The sequence below is a fragment of the Pan paniscus genome, chromosome 3 (genome assembly GCF_029289425.2).
Source record: "Pan paniscus chromosome 3, NHGRI_mPanPan1-v2.0_pri, whole genome shotgun sequence".
In the NCBI taxonomy this organism is placed as follows: domain Eukaryota; kingdom Metazoa; phylum Chordata; class Mammalia; order Primates; family Hominidae; genus Pan; species Pan paniscus.
The window spans coordinates 171684752-171699061 of NC_073252.2; the positions used below are offsets into that span (position 1 = coordinate 171684752).

Below are 14310 nucleotides of genomic sequence, written 5' to 3' on the forward strand. Positions count from 1 at the left end.
GTATGTGCAAAACAAAATAGAACTTAGGAGGATAAAGCATCCTGTAAAATGTGGGACTTAAGACTGTATCAGGGAAAGGAGAAGAAAAGAAAAATATAAAATCTGATTTTTAAAATTATGACTACTGGAGTGTGCAGAGGTTTTCAAATGACTTGTTGATGAATTGTAAATCTATAAAATGTGCTAAGCCATTTTATAAAGAAAAACAATGTTTATAATTTTTTACCCATATAATGATTTAAAAATAGAAGAGATCACCACCTACCCTGATTCTTTAAACAAGCATTTGCTTGCTTCAGTGATTGTGGGTTAGCTAGATGATCTTGGAGTTCTTTCTGTGATTTAGTCAGTGATATTGAACAGGCTCTACAGCAAGGAAAGAAGGGGAACTGTACAAAGTAAATAAACTTAACAAAGCAGAAGATACATGTATCCAGAGAGTTCAACAATTTAGAATATTTGCCTGATTTTTTTAAAGTCCAAAAGTAATCTGTATTGATTATAACAGGAAGCTACTTTTCCAAGTTAGAAAATGTACATGTGTGGTCAAAGCCCTCTTTAAAACAAATGCATTGAAAAATTTAAAAGGTCCTTTGTGTAAATCACAAGTCCCTATATTGTATCTTCATTAAGTCTCTGAAAATATTTTAGTCAATTTATACAGTCCTTTAAAGAAGGTAGTATGTGCAAAAATATGCACTGATACCTAACTACAAAATTATTTTGCACATCACAAATTGTATACATGATTGTCATGGATGAAACATGCTAACAATCTTTATTTTATTTATTTTTATTAGTTATTAATTTATTAACAATTTTTAATTTGTTTGTTTTTATTATTTTATGCCTTCATTCATGAAGATAACATACATTAGTAACCAGTTTTTCATTTGGCTAGGCTGTTCAAGAAAATACCCTGTTCTCCATTTTCTAAATGCTATGAAAGTCACAAAGTAATTAATTAAAAGACCTCAGTATCATGACAACACCATCATCCTTCTGGTCAACACATTTCAGTGATGCAGAGTGTATTGTGACAGCCTGCAGATGACACAAAACAATCTACATTATCATCAAATTTCATGTCTATACTAATAATAATTTTTCACTGAATGTAGCAACACCTTTTCTGGCTGGGGTTGGGCTGAGGACAGAAGTGCTGTTGAGAGAGAGAAAAAGGGAGAAAAAAGAATGCAAGCTGGCAACTAGTTAACGAAAATCATAATGATATCAGTCTTTTTGCACTGGAAATATGCACTCCATCGTGCTCAAATGGTGGGGAGTGCAGATCTCTGATAAGACTAGGGGACTGTGGTCGGGGTTAGGTCGAAGGCATAAAATGCCTTCGCACACATGAATGCTTACCATGTGTGACCAAGTGGGAGGAAACTGTGGTGAGACAGGGAAGGAGAGAAATAACTCACTTAGTGTCTGGCATGATGATGTTGAATCTCTTCAGTAATGATTTCTGTGTTGTGTGTGGGTTATGGGAGTTTGATATTGCTTTATGCCTGATGCAAAGAAATGCCTTTTGGCTCAGATTAGGTTGTGATCACTTCAGTTTGGCACCTAGTTACCAGTGTCAGCATTTACAGTTCATTCCCAGCCATGGGTGCAGTAAGTCTCTGAGATCTCAAAAGCTGTAGGATGCAACCCACATTGCCTTCTGGCCTTCGAGGACCATGCCAAATTCCTTAAAGCAATGACAGCTAAGGGTCATAAGGCGGCACTGATTCTACCTATGACCCAGTTTATTACACTATGTCAGTAGCAGCTCTTGCAAATTAATTTTGCTCATTACAGCAGAAAATGAATCAGGAAGACAGAATAGGACAAAATGCTTCCACCAAAATTTTATAAGGTATTTAAATCAGAGGAAGGGAAAAATCCCTGGCTTTTTCCCAGACACGAAAGAGAAAGAAAGGAGGCAGCTGAGGTAGAAATTCTCATACATTATGCAGATTATTATGATTAAAATCTCCTAAGTAAACTGTGCTGCTGAATATCCTTTAGATTTTGTTTTTGCAAAATCCCCAATGCTTTTGAAATATGAAAATTCCAACTACTAGCCTATGAAACCCTAGAGAACCTGCAGACCAGAAAAGGAAACCTGGCATAATAAGAATAAACAATGATTCTGCTTAAGATGGATGTGAATTGTCAAAAGAAAAGTCCAAGGCAGACAAATTTCAGTCTCTCCAGACCCTTTTCAGACCTTTTCTTCTGACAGCCCCATAGAGATTTCTGAGGTCTTTCTTGAACAGGTCTGGCAGCTGAGCCCTCTTCGTCAGGAGATCTCAATGGCCCCCAAGGTGCCTTTGTTTCCTCAAGGGGTTTTCATAGCATCCTCACCTGTGGTAAGAATAATTAGAATTTCTCTTTAAAACCTATAAAAGTCCAAATTCATGTCTTTTAAACATTTTTCTGTTGCTTTCCTTTATTTTATGTTTCTGTTCTTGTTTTTAAGGAAGGCAATGTATCGCATCCTGTATTACCTTCCCCTGACCTCATAGCTTCCCAAAACAGGAACAATCATGGGCTTTGAAGGTAGGCCACGTTGGTGTCGCCAGTTTCTATGGCCCTCAGCAAGTCATTTAATCTTTCCAGGCTTCCATTTTCTCATTTGCAAGATATGGATTTTCTTACTGTGTGGTTATGTAATGAATGAATTATGTAATGCCTAATAGATATTAATTATTAATTTTTTAAAACAATCTTGTTCTTGTAAAGAAGTTAGGAACTGGGAGAAGCAATTTTTAAAAAATCTACAGAATTGTTTACCACAAGCCATATTTGTCACCAATATAACAATTTTAAGATTAGATGAAAGAGATACTTTGAATCTGAGTCTTCTCATCGGTCTACACCAATTAAAACAGACTTTCTCAGCTTTGGACATTTCCCAAGATGCACTTGCAATTCACATTTCAATTCTGTATTTATAGGTGACAGATATTAATCACATAAAGAAAAATAATCTCTTTATTATCCTGCCTTCTTGCCCTCTATTAACACGCATGCTGTTTTTGTTTCCCAAAAGGAAGTATCTCTCCAAGCCAAAACGATACCTTTCATTCAGTAACTCCAAATTAACTCTTCATTCACAACCCACAGTTTGTGATTATTTGCACTACTGGATTATTTAATCTTTTATATTTTTCTCTAGTCACTTTAGGTTTTTAATCTGACCTGTGAGTTCTAGGACTTGAACCAAGGGTTCCGATGAAAACTCTTTCTGAAACCAATGTTTTGCTGCTGTGGTCATTGTTTCTCGGCCTAAGATAGAGTGCTTATTACAGTGAAAATTGGGAAGGGCAGTGGGGAGGAGGGATAAAAAGGCATAGTTAATGAGTACAAAAATACAGTTAGATAGAAGGAATAAGAGGTAGTGTTCAATAGCACCACAGGGTGACTATAATTAGGAAAAACTTATAGATTTTAAAATTATTTTTATTTATTTATTTATGTATTTATTTATTTATTACAGAGTCTCACTCTGTTGCCCAGGCTGGAGTGTGGTGGCACAATCTCGGCTCACTGTGACCTCTGCCTCCCGGGTTCAAGCAATTCTCCTACCTCTGCCTCCCGGGTTCAAGCAATTCTCCTGCCTCAGCCTCCCGAGTAGCTAGGATTGCAGGCATGCACCAACATGCCCGACTAATTTTTGTATTTTTAATAGAGACAGGGTTTCACCATGTTGGCCAGGGTGGTCTTGAACTCCTGACCTTAAGTGATCTGCCCGCCTCTACCTCCCAAAGTGCTAGGATTACAGGCGTGAGCCACCGCGACCTGCCTGAATTTTTCAAAATAACTAAAAGTGTAGAATTGGATTCTTCCTAACACAAATAAATGATAAATGCTTGAGGTGATGGATATCCCAATTACCCTTACACATTGTATGCTTGCTTCAAAATATCACATGCACAACTCTTATGTATCCATAGCAATTAAAAATTAAAAAAAAAAACTTTACCACCATGATTCCTTGGTTCCTTGAAATAAACATGACTCAAGTTTCTTTGAATAGTTGTTTTAATCCCAGTTCTCTACTACTGTGGTCTCCAAAGTGCAATGCACAAAACAATCCATTGGGGGACAATAATATTTGAACTTCTTTCTGTACTTATTTTTTAATCTAAAAAAGGAAAGCCAGTTGCAGTGGCTCACACCTGTAATCTCAGAACTTTGTGAGGCTGAGGCAGAAGGATTGTTTGAGGCCAGGAGTTTGAGGCCAGCCTGGGCAATATACAAGACCCCGTCTCTAAAATATCAAAATAAAAAAAATTAGCCAGGCATGGTGGCACATGCCTATAATCCTAGTACTTTGTGAGACAGAGGCAGAAGGATCGCTTGAGCCCAGAAGTTCAAGACCAGCCTGGGCAACAATAGTGAGACCTCTATCTCTGAAAAAAAAAAAAGGGGGGGTGTGTACCTGTAGTTCAAGCTACTCAGGAGGCTGAGGTGAAAGGATTGATTGAGGCTGGGAGATCGAGGCTGCAGTGAGCCAAGGTCATGCCATTGCATTCCAGACTGGGTGACAGAATGCGATCCTATCACTAAAAAAAAGAAAGAAAAAGAAATGACTTAACTTATAAAAAGACAACGTTCTTAGTTTGTTTTTAAAATTATCTCTACATCTATGGTTACTTCTAGACTTGTATACTTTACCTATTTTCTTTGACTCATAGTTCTTCATTGATTAATCACACTATATGAACAGTTCACATGTGGTAATTTATGACCACAAATCCATGACATTGAAATTATGTGCTCCATTAAATTCAATCGACATTTATTCAATTCCACCTACTTTGAGTTCTATATCAGAATACTTATGAGAGGTGCAAACAAGTCCTTGTATTTAAGGAATTTGTACTTACTATAATTTTGTAAGCTTTAAGTTATATACGTATATATGTATTTTATTTTTGACATGAGGTTTCTTTTTGGAAATAGATATAAAATAATATAATTAGAATCCAGTTTGAAAGTCTAGAAATATCCTTCCAAAACCATAGACAGTTTTTTCTAATGAAAATATGATATCGATACAAGTAAAGAATGAAGATGTGGAGACTTGGAGACAGGTGGCACCTCGTGCTTCCTCCGAAGGGAGAGCCCATTTCCTAACAGCTGGATCAAAGGCATGAAATCAACATGGAGTCCCTGAAGACGAAGAGAAGGCATGGCTTCCAGGGAGAAATTGTACAGTTAGTGTCACTCCAGGGTCCCAAAGAGTAGAAACTATTTCCTGTATTCTAGTTGAGAAATTGTTTCCCTGATTAAGAAGACATCATACTTCCTAAGAGAAGCTGCTATTACCATGACATCCAAGTCTTTCTCTGGCAGTTCAGTCTTTCACCTTTCTCTTCACCCTCCACCTCCAAACACACACACACACACACACACACACACACACACACACAGAGCTCCCTCCACTGAGGCATCTGGCACTACTAATCATCTTCAATTTCTTTGATTCACAAAAGGAACTGAGAGGTTACTGATGACCATATTAGATTGTATTTGGATGGAATGTAGAAACATTGTTAATTATTCACTTAATTATTCATTCATTATTTCAGCAATGAACATTGATTAAGCACCTACTATATCAGAAGCTGCTTAATTATCCCACATATGCAATTTCTCCTTCTTATTAGTAATAGAACTCTTTGAACTTTCTATGGGACACTAGCCCCCCAGCTAGATGCTTGCTGCTGGGTTATGTGTGCAACATTTCCTTAGAAGGAAAACTTCTTACCTTCCACCTTCTTTCTCCTTATGCAGTTACAGGAATGCAGATATGATTCCTATGGATGAGGGTAACCTAGAGGCTAGAAGAACAATAGGACAGAAGAAGCCTGGGTCCCTGAACAACCTTGTGGAGCATAGACACCTACGTGGCCTGGACTGCCAGCTCACAATGGGCCTGTCCGTGAGAGAAGGAAACTTCCCTCTTGTTTAAGCAACTGTACTTTTGAGAATCTCTTGGTCTATACCCTAATGAATAGGCCATCATAAATGGATATCAAAGTAAGGAAATCTGTGTAAATGATTTAATAAAACATTACCTCAGGTATGAAATAATTCTACCTTTTCCCTGACAACATCGGGTATTATTCATGCCCTTTTCTCTCCCTGTAATGTCCCTTATCCACGGGTAGAAATTATATTTTCCATCCAAGGTTTGCTCAAATATTATCTACTTAAGTAGCTCTTACCAATTTTGCCTCTCCTCCTGAGCTGACCCTATGCTTTCTATGCTGTTCCAGGTAATATTAATCTCTTCCTTTGTGCTTCTTTCACAGAACATACTTTTTTGTCTAACATAATAACTATAGGCATAAGTGTATAGATTCCACTAGGGGCTTCAGAACAGAAACTATCATCTTATTAATTTTTTTCTCCCTGATATCTAGGGCAATGTGCTATATATAATAGGCCCTTAGTAATCCCATAAATGTTTGTGAGATATTCACTGACTATAAGCCATACTCTGTATTTATTTAGCTAAAACAGACGTCTTTCATATTTAGTCAGCAGAAAATGCTCACATTTACTCCTTTCCTATTTACCAAATGAAAGGGTAATTGTTTTTTCACATATTGCACTAGAAAAGTGTCTTCTCTCTCTTTTTCAAATAGATTGTCTTTAAAACATATGACAGGAAAAGTGACTATTGTTAGGATAAGATAATTACAATTGTAACAGCTAGTTTAAAACAAGTGTCAGTTGCTCCTGTTTTATTTTTCACAGGATAGAGCTGCGGCCTGTCTCAGTATGATGTTTTCAGGATCTGGTATATATTTTTATTTTCCTACATGAATCTTTCATCCTTTTACTGACATTTATTCATTTTATCTAATTATCCTAAAAGGAAAGCTCTGGCCAGGCAAATTGGTTGTTGTCTGCCTCTGAAGAGACATTCATATCGCGTCGCTTAGCTTTCAAGTTTTGTGATCAGGAACCCTCAGGCCCATTTTTAAGGAGATTTCAGGCTAGCTGAGCTTCACTGTCTCCCAAAATGTACAAAATGAGATTACGTGAGGGACAAGATCAATTTACTGGAAGGTACTTAAGCAGTAAATCTGGAGCTTTTTGTCCAGTCACTATTGCTTTCAAGCTTTGTGGCAGAAAATTAAGCCACAAGAGCTTTGACAAATTAGATATTACTACCTCTAATTGTGTATGTTTAAGCTTATCACACTGAATTGCAGCATTGTAACTGACTATTATGCCAACAAGGCCTTCGTTTAATCAGCGCAGTGCCATGTAATCGCAATTAATCACTCAATTAAAATGTCATATTAAGGTCACAGAAACTTGAAGGGCTAAAAGAAAAGAGAACATTAAAGTCAGCTGATGGAGGAAAAGAGCATGGTGTGCCAAGGGAAGTTCTGAGCACTCTTTTTCATTAGAAGCTGGTAGAACATTTAATGAGAATTCAGTCTTAACTTTCAGCTGAGATCAGAACAACGTGCCTCACTTGGTTAAGCAGGAGACTATTCTGCCCATTCTTAGCGGGCTTCTGTGTGTAAATAGGATACTCCTGCCCACAGAATACCTGAAATTTTACAGATTCATAATTTTTATTTCTATTATTCTTTGGCTTTCTGGCATTTTCCCCTTTCCTATTACTTTTAAGAAGGAAAGAAATCAGATATGATATGGTACTGAAGACAAGATGAAATAAATAGCATCATTTTGCACAGTCACTTACAAGGTATTTATAAAAAGGAACAATTGGATTCACTTGTTTGCCAGGAAGATTTTATTTCCCAGAAAACTTGTCAAATCGAATGTTATAGTGCAGAAAGAAAATGACTGAAGGCTTTGTTTTTTAAATTTTAATACTCAAGGAGTACTATGCCAGTCTGAAAGATCTCTGTTAGCCCCTCACAGGACAAAACTTGTGAGAAGTAATTTCACCCGGAGGACCGGGACTCTGCCACTCATGGCTCGTTCCTTATGCTTTAACCCTGCCTAGCCCTAAGAAATATTGTTCCACTAACTGATTAACTCTGAAAACAGAGCCATGGTAAAGTGTGTATAGACAAAAGTCACACTCAAGGTCTCTCTTTGTTAAGGAGTAGTAGGTAATTTTATTTTATTTTATTTATTTATTATACTTTAAGTTCTAGGGTACATGTGCACAACGTGCAGGTCTGTTACATATGTATACATGTGCCATGTTGGTGTGCTGCACCCATTGACTTTTTCAGCAACGTGGATGGAACTGGAGGCCATTATGTTAAGTGAAATAAGCCAAGCCCAGAGGGACAAATATTGCATGTTCCCACTCATATGTGGGAGCAAAAAAAGTGGATCTTAGAAGACAAAAACTAGAATGGTAGTTACCAGAGGCCAGGAAGTGTAGGGGGAAAGAAGACGAAGAAGAAAAAAGAATATAAATGTATTTACTACCATGAACTGTACACTTAAAATGGTAAAGATGGTAAATTGTATACATGGATCTCCTCAGTAATAAATAGTTTTTTAAAAAACTGACTCTAATGACCACTCTTCAAACTTGCAATAAATAGCACAGACACTGGAAACAATGACCACCTCCAACAGGAAAAATGAATTTCAGTTTTCATACCCAATGACCCTATGAAGCTCGGTGAACAAGATGTCTGTGTTTGAGCAAGGCTCGCTCAAACAGTTTCCTGCAGACCCGTGTGGAACGGTGCAGTCCACTAGCCACACGAGGCTACTGAGCACTTGAAATGTGACTAGTATAAATTGACATGCACTGCAAAGATGAAATACACACTAAATTTCAAAGACTGACTTTAAAAAAAGAATGTAAACTCATTAATAATTTTTTGTTGATTACATGGTGAAATACCAATTTTGGAGTATACTGAGTTAAATGAAATATGTTATTAAAATTAATTTCATCTGTTTCTTTTCACTCTTTTCAATGTGGCTACTAGGACGTTTAAAATTATGTGTATAGCTCATATCATATTTCTATTGGACAGTGTTTGTATAGACCAATGAGAAGAGTCACTTACATCGGTATCACCATTGACCTGGACCAGATGTGATCCAGTAACCCAGAGGAGAAACACTTCTGACCTATTCTAATCCTCTAAGCCAAACAGACTCTTAATCAAAGAGCTAGTGTTGTTACAATATCAAATGGAAAATAAATATAATAACCTCAATAGTACACTTGAGAAAATGAAGGATTACTTTTAGAAAGTCAGGAACTGGCATTATTCAGATTGAAGGAAAAAACAACAAGGCAAAATTTAATAAATATCTCCTGGGGACATATGAGACAGGTTAAGATTGCAGCATGAAGGCTGGAGGTTAACTTAAATGATTTCTTAAGAGTCAGGGTTGTTTAACACTTGATACAGGTTGTGACTCTTCTTTTCCTGGAGGGCAATGATAATAAGGCAAGGCCTCCTCTGAAGTCCTAGATAAGCATAAGATTGGAGAAGACAATTTAAGATAGCTATGCCGTATCAGCACTTATTCAGATACTTTGAGTGCCTCTGAAAGTTGGTGATGAGACGGGACTAGATTACCAGCACTTTCAAACACACTGAGCCTCAGTCGGAGCCATCTTTAATTTCTCTCCTTAGGTGTTAATAAAATTCATCTTAAAATTTATTACTTTATGATATCTCAACATTCTCTTACAAAATTTGCACTTAAAAGCTTATCAAAATCTTATACCTGGAAATTGAATGGAAGCACCTTACAAGCTGAAACAGTGTCTTTATTTATAACAGTAAAAATTACCTTTTTATTATAACACACCCTTGTGTGCATGTAACTATATCATACATGTTATATAACTAAATGTGTATGTGCACTATAGGATATAGTAGCCATTCAAAAACATTTGATGAGTGAATATATGTTCACTCATAATTGAAAAAAAAACCAAATGTCCGCATTTCCACAGCTGAGGTAGAGAAGGCAGCTGAAGTGTGGCAGAAAGCCCAGCCTCTCCAGTTCTGGTCCAGTGCATTTATATTGCAAAACTTTGATAAGCAAATGCTGCACATGGGTATAATAAAGTTTCGAAATTTTACCAATGAGATTTAGTGTTAGAACAATTTTATGCCTTGGTAAATTTCAATAACTTCTCTAAAAATATCGATGTTTTAAAATCTCTTGCAAGATAACTTCCTCAGAGAGCATGGCTTTGTATTAGTAAGTAAAGGAATAGTCACTACATAGGTCAATATGAGAAAACCAAATGGAACCACAAATCTCTTTCTAAAAATTCTACCTAAATAAAAGTTCCTGATCAAGTTAAAAGCCTAGTTTATAGCACATGATGCTTTGTCTGATCTACATCCAAGGTAACTTCTTGAGTGGAAGACTTTGGGCTTTTTTAGACAAAGGTTTCTGGCCTCCATTTTTATAAAGCCTAGTTAATTTATATGCTGAGGTCGTTGGTGGATCACAGGTGTATTTTCTCTATATTTATAACCACACATCAATTTTTAAATGGAAACATCTGAGCTTTCAGTGGCTATGAGCCAATCTTGAGTGAGGAAGCCATACTCACACAAAACTTGGTATAATAACCAGGTGTAGCCAAAATAAGGCACATCCATATGCATGTTGAGTTTCTGCCGCATAAGGAATTTATAGTAGAGTTTATCACTTATCAGAATGTATTTGGGCTTACACTGACTCCATTACCAAGGAAAAGCAATTTTAACGAGGCTTTCCTGTAAGGAATCTATTGTTTCTTCTTCCTAAACTATCAACTTCACCTGAAAATACTTCTAAAAGTGAGACAAATAGTTAATTTTCAGCTATTGACTCTACCTTTGGCTGGATGTATTCCTTTAATTTCAGTGCCAACGCATAACTATTTGGCCTTTTATAAAGGTTGTGTATTTTTCTTCTGAGTAGAGTTGCCCTCACTATGTCAGAAAACATGCATATGTACTCTTCCAAATGAGGGGAGGGCCTTATAGCCTCACTGATGAGGAGCCCAGAGTGAGTCACTCAGGATCTTGATATTGTTTTTTGAAAACAACAACAACAAAAATACTGGTGTCTGTATAGAAAATGCCTAATTCTTTCCAGGTATCAATAAATTACTTTGCTAGTCAGAGTATCAATGTTGGATGGTGTTGTGAGGTTTACATCCATGTCTAGAAAACCACATTGATGCTGCAAGCAAGCTATTATAAAAAGATGAAAAATAATATATTTTTAAAGGACTTTCCAACAAGTTATTGGAACTGTTCCTTTAAATATTAGGAAAGCACTCCAACTAGTATACCTAGTATACTACCTGGTAAAAATTAAAATAACTACTACACGCTTTTTTCGGAAGATCCGAGTGATATTTCCAAGTGTCCTGAAAAACAATTCTTCTTCCCCATCTCAATCCCTATCCTCTTTTGAAGGAACAGCCATTGTTTGAGCCAGGCAATTTAATTCTTAGGACTTTTATCAACATGACAGGTCTCAGCCTAAACCAGGGAACTTTTTTTTCTTTTTATTTGTTTTCTTTTCAAGATATAGATGATATGCCCCTATCCAATGTACAGTTTAGTGAGATGGATGACACTTCACTCACTGGCAGTTCAAGGAAGTCTTAGACTAGCTTGTTTACATGAACACGTTTTAGAACAGCCATATAGCTTCCAGCCAGCTCTACCCTGCTGCCCAGCACTAAGGGGGAAAGCAGGCAGTGAGCCCATAGGTCGCTGATAAACTAACTCCCCATTTGGCAAGCAGGGAAGGGAATGATAAGGGCTCTGATTTATGTTTTATCTGTCGCTAAGTTTTCAGCCAGCCTGAAATGACTTGGTTCTGTTATCACCTCAGATGCCACAGGTTTCTTAAGTGAGGCAGATTCTTTGGCGACTTTTAAAAAGAACTTTATTTCACCTCTTGCAGAAGGTTAGCTTAGCGATGGATGCTGCTTTAAAACACTCCCATCTGGCTTCGTAAACTGTGAGGCTATAAACCAGCTTGTGGGCTCTATTCCATGGTTAATTCTTGACATCACCTGCATGTAACTATGCTACCCTTTTGGAAACACAAAGCTGGGTGTGATATAATGACAGGGATGCTTGAATCTTTTTAAAAAATTACATACCTAAAAATGTGTTAATATGAAAACTGCATACATCATCCTACCCAAACTTATCTAAAAAGAAAACTTTCTACAAATTAATTTTCTGTCAACATAGGTTGACTTCAGATAGTAAAAAGAAATGAAGAAGAAAAATCTGTCTTGAGGGAGAAAAAGAGTGTCAGTGGATACAATTAGAAAGCAAAAAAAAAAAAAAAGCCCCTGTTTTCTGTGATGGATGCTGCAGGGCAGCTCTGGGGGTCAGTGGGAGATTAGCTGACATAAAAGCAAGGGAGTGTATCCTTATCTAGTAAACTAACACAAGTCAGTAAATGAAAGCCCTCGGTCCCCAACCTATTTCAAGTTGTTTCCCCCTAAGTTTAAATTGGCTTGTCGTTTTACAAGGATGGATGGGTATTATTTTTAAGCCTTTATTTTACAATGGAAGAATGTGAGTGTTTCACAAGTGAAATGTTCCCATGGAGAAGGGAATAGCAATGAATCATAAACAGTGTAAACACTCCCAAGCTTCTTATATATGTAAGGTTATGTGCTAATATCTTCTCTCCCAGTAGTGTTTTCTTTCCAAACACCGTAAGAAGAGAAGTAGGGGCCAGGGAGAGGCCTTTGGAGCTATCTTTTGAAAACAATGGGAGTCTATCTCCTCTATTCTCAACTGTGTAATCTTTTTGTTATCTGACGTGAACTCATAGAAACTGACTATGTATTTCCCCTCAGTAATATCCTTCTGTGACCTCCTCTCCACCCACCTTCCTTCAGGACAAAATCTAAACTTCCTAGCAAGCTGGGACCTTCCTAAACTAGACCTTTAGGATTGGCCACTGTTTACCCATCTGGCCTCCTCCATTGTCACTTTCCCACAGGCACTTTTTACAGAAGGCACGCTAAAGCACCTGAAATTCCTTGATTATTTGGTGCCTTTATACTTTATTGATTTTACCCTTGTCCAGAAAAGCAACGAGATTTAAAATATCAGTTTTGATCACTACTATATTTCCAAAGCCTAAAACTGTTCCTAGAACTTGCTAAGCATCAAATAATGTTTGTTAACCAAATAATGTACACATGCTCCTTCCTGGATTTGTAAAACCCTTCTCCTTTCTTCCCCTGCCCGAATTTTTACTTCGATTTCAAAATTGTGTCACTTTGTGGATATCTTCTACCTCCCATATGCAGAACTGGAAAAAACATCATCTTCACAGGGTCTTATAGCACCCACTGCACTCCTTCAACATTTTCTACATTGCATTTTAGTTGTTTGTATCCACTGGCAGAGAACTTCTTACAGGTGGGGATTGTTTTCCAGTTCTGTGTGCCCTGTGTCTAGGTGAGCATATAATGAATTCAACTAATGCCCAAGTTCCCTCCAGGCCCAAAGGCCCAGACAATCTGTTCCCTAATTAACCTTTCAGATCACTTCTCCTACTTCTTCCCACTCTCCCTCCCCCTAATCTAGTCACACAGATTTCCTTGCCTTTCCTCCATATGCAATGCAAATCTTCATCCCCTCCCACTGTGGTCCTTCTGTCTGCATCACTCCTCCTCCTGAAAGCGTTCTGCCCATAACTCTTCCATCATTTTTGTGCAAATTGTCACCTGCTTAATGAGGTCTGCCTTGCACACCCTCCCTGAACTGCAATCATACCCACCCTCATTCCTACCCCCTTTTCCCTTCTTACCTCCTGACACACAATATGGTGATTTGTAGGTGCGTTGTTTTTGTGTGTCCTCCATTTGATCTCAAGTTTCAGGAAAGCAAAGGTCTTTGTTTTATTCATTGAAGTATCTTGTATCTTAATGCCTGGAATACAGTCAGCAATCAATAAATATTTGCTGAATAAAATACTGAATACATATTTACTGTTTCAAAAAAAAATATATATATATATATAATCAATTACATAGTTGAATAGGGTCATTATCTACCTTAACACATGTCCTTTCTTTGCCTCAATAAAAGCTATAGAGTTTTTCACTGCTTCTTTTGAAAGTCCAATATACAGCCTAATTGAATTCACAGTTCAGTTCCTAATGCCTCATTTAAATTTTCCTTTTAAATCGAATTACTTGCCTTCATAAAGAATACTTTCTTTGGCTCAAACTTTTCACAAACTTGCAATCTTGCCTCGTAAGCCACAGTTTTCAGCCCCTGTTTAAAATCATGGTTGATTTTTAAATCAGCCTTCTCCACTTTTGATGACTTCCATAAAAATCAG

At 37.2% G+C, this 14310-nt stretch overlaps 1 long non-coding RNA gene across 2 annotated transcripts in view; it reads right to left on the reverse strand.

Annotated features, from left to right (window-relative positions):
* Nucleotides 1-705: 705 nt before the first annotated feature.
* The window catches only part of LOC134730215 (uncharacterized), a 59076-nt gene continuing 45471 nt past the window's right edge, over nt 706-14310 (reverse strand). The window contains exons 2-4 of one of the 2 annotated variants that reach the window (XR_010111880.1): nt 13774-13895; nt 5768-5840; nt 706-2355 (exon numbers count right to left, since the gene is read on the reverse strand). This is a non-coding gene — a long non-coding RNA (uncharacterized LOC134730215). The remainder of the gene's footprint in view (nt 2356-5767; nt 5841-13773; nt 13896-14310) is intronic. The other variant, XR_010111881.1, reaches the window with a different exon arrangement.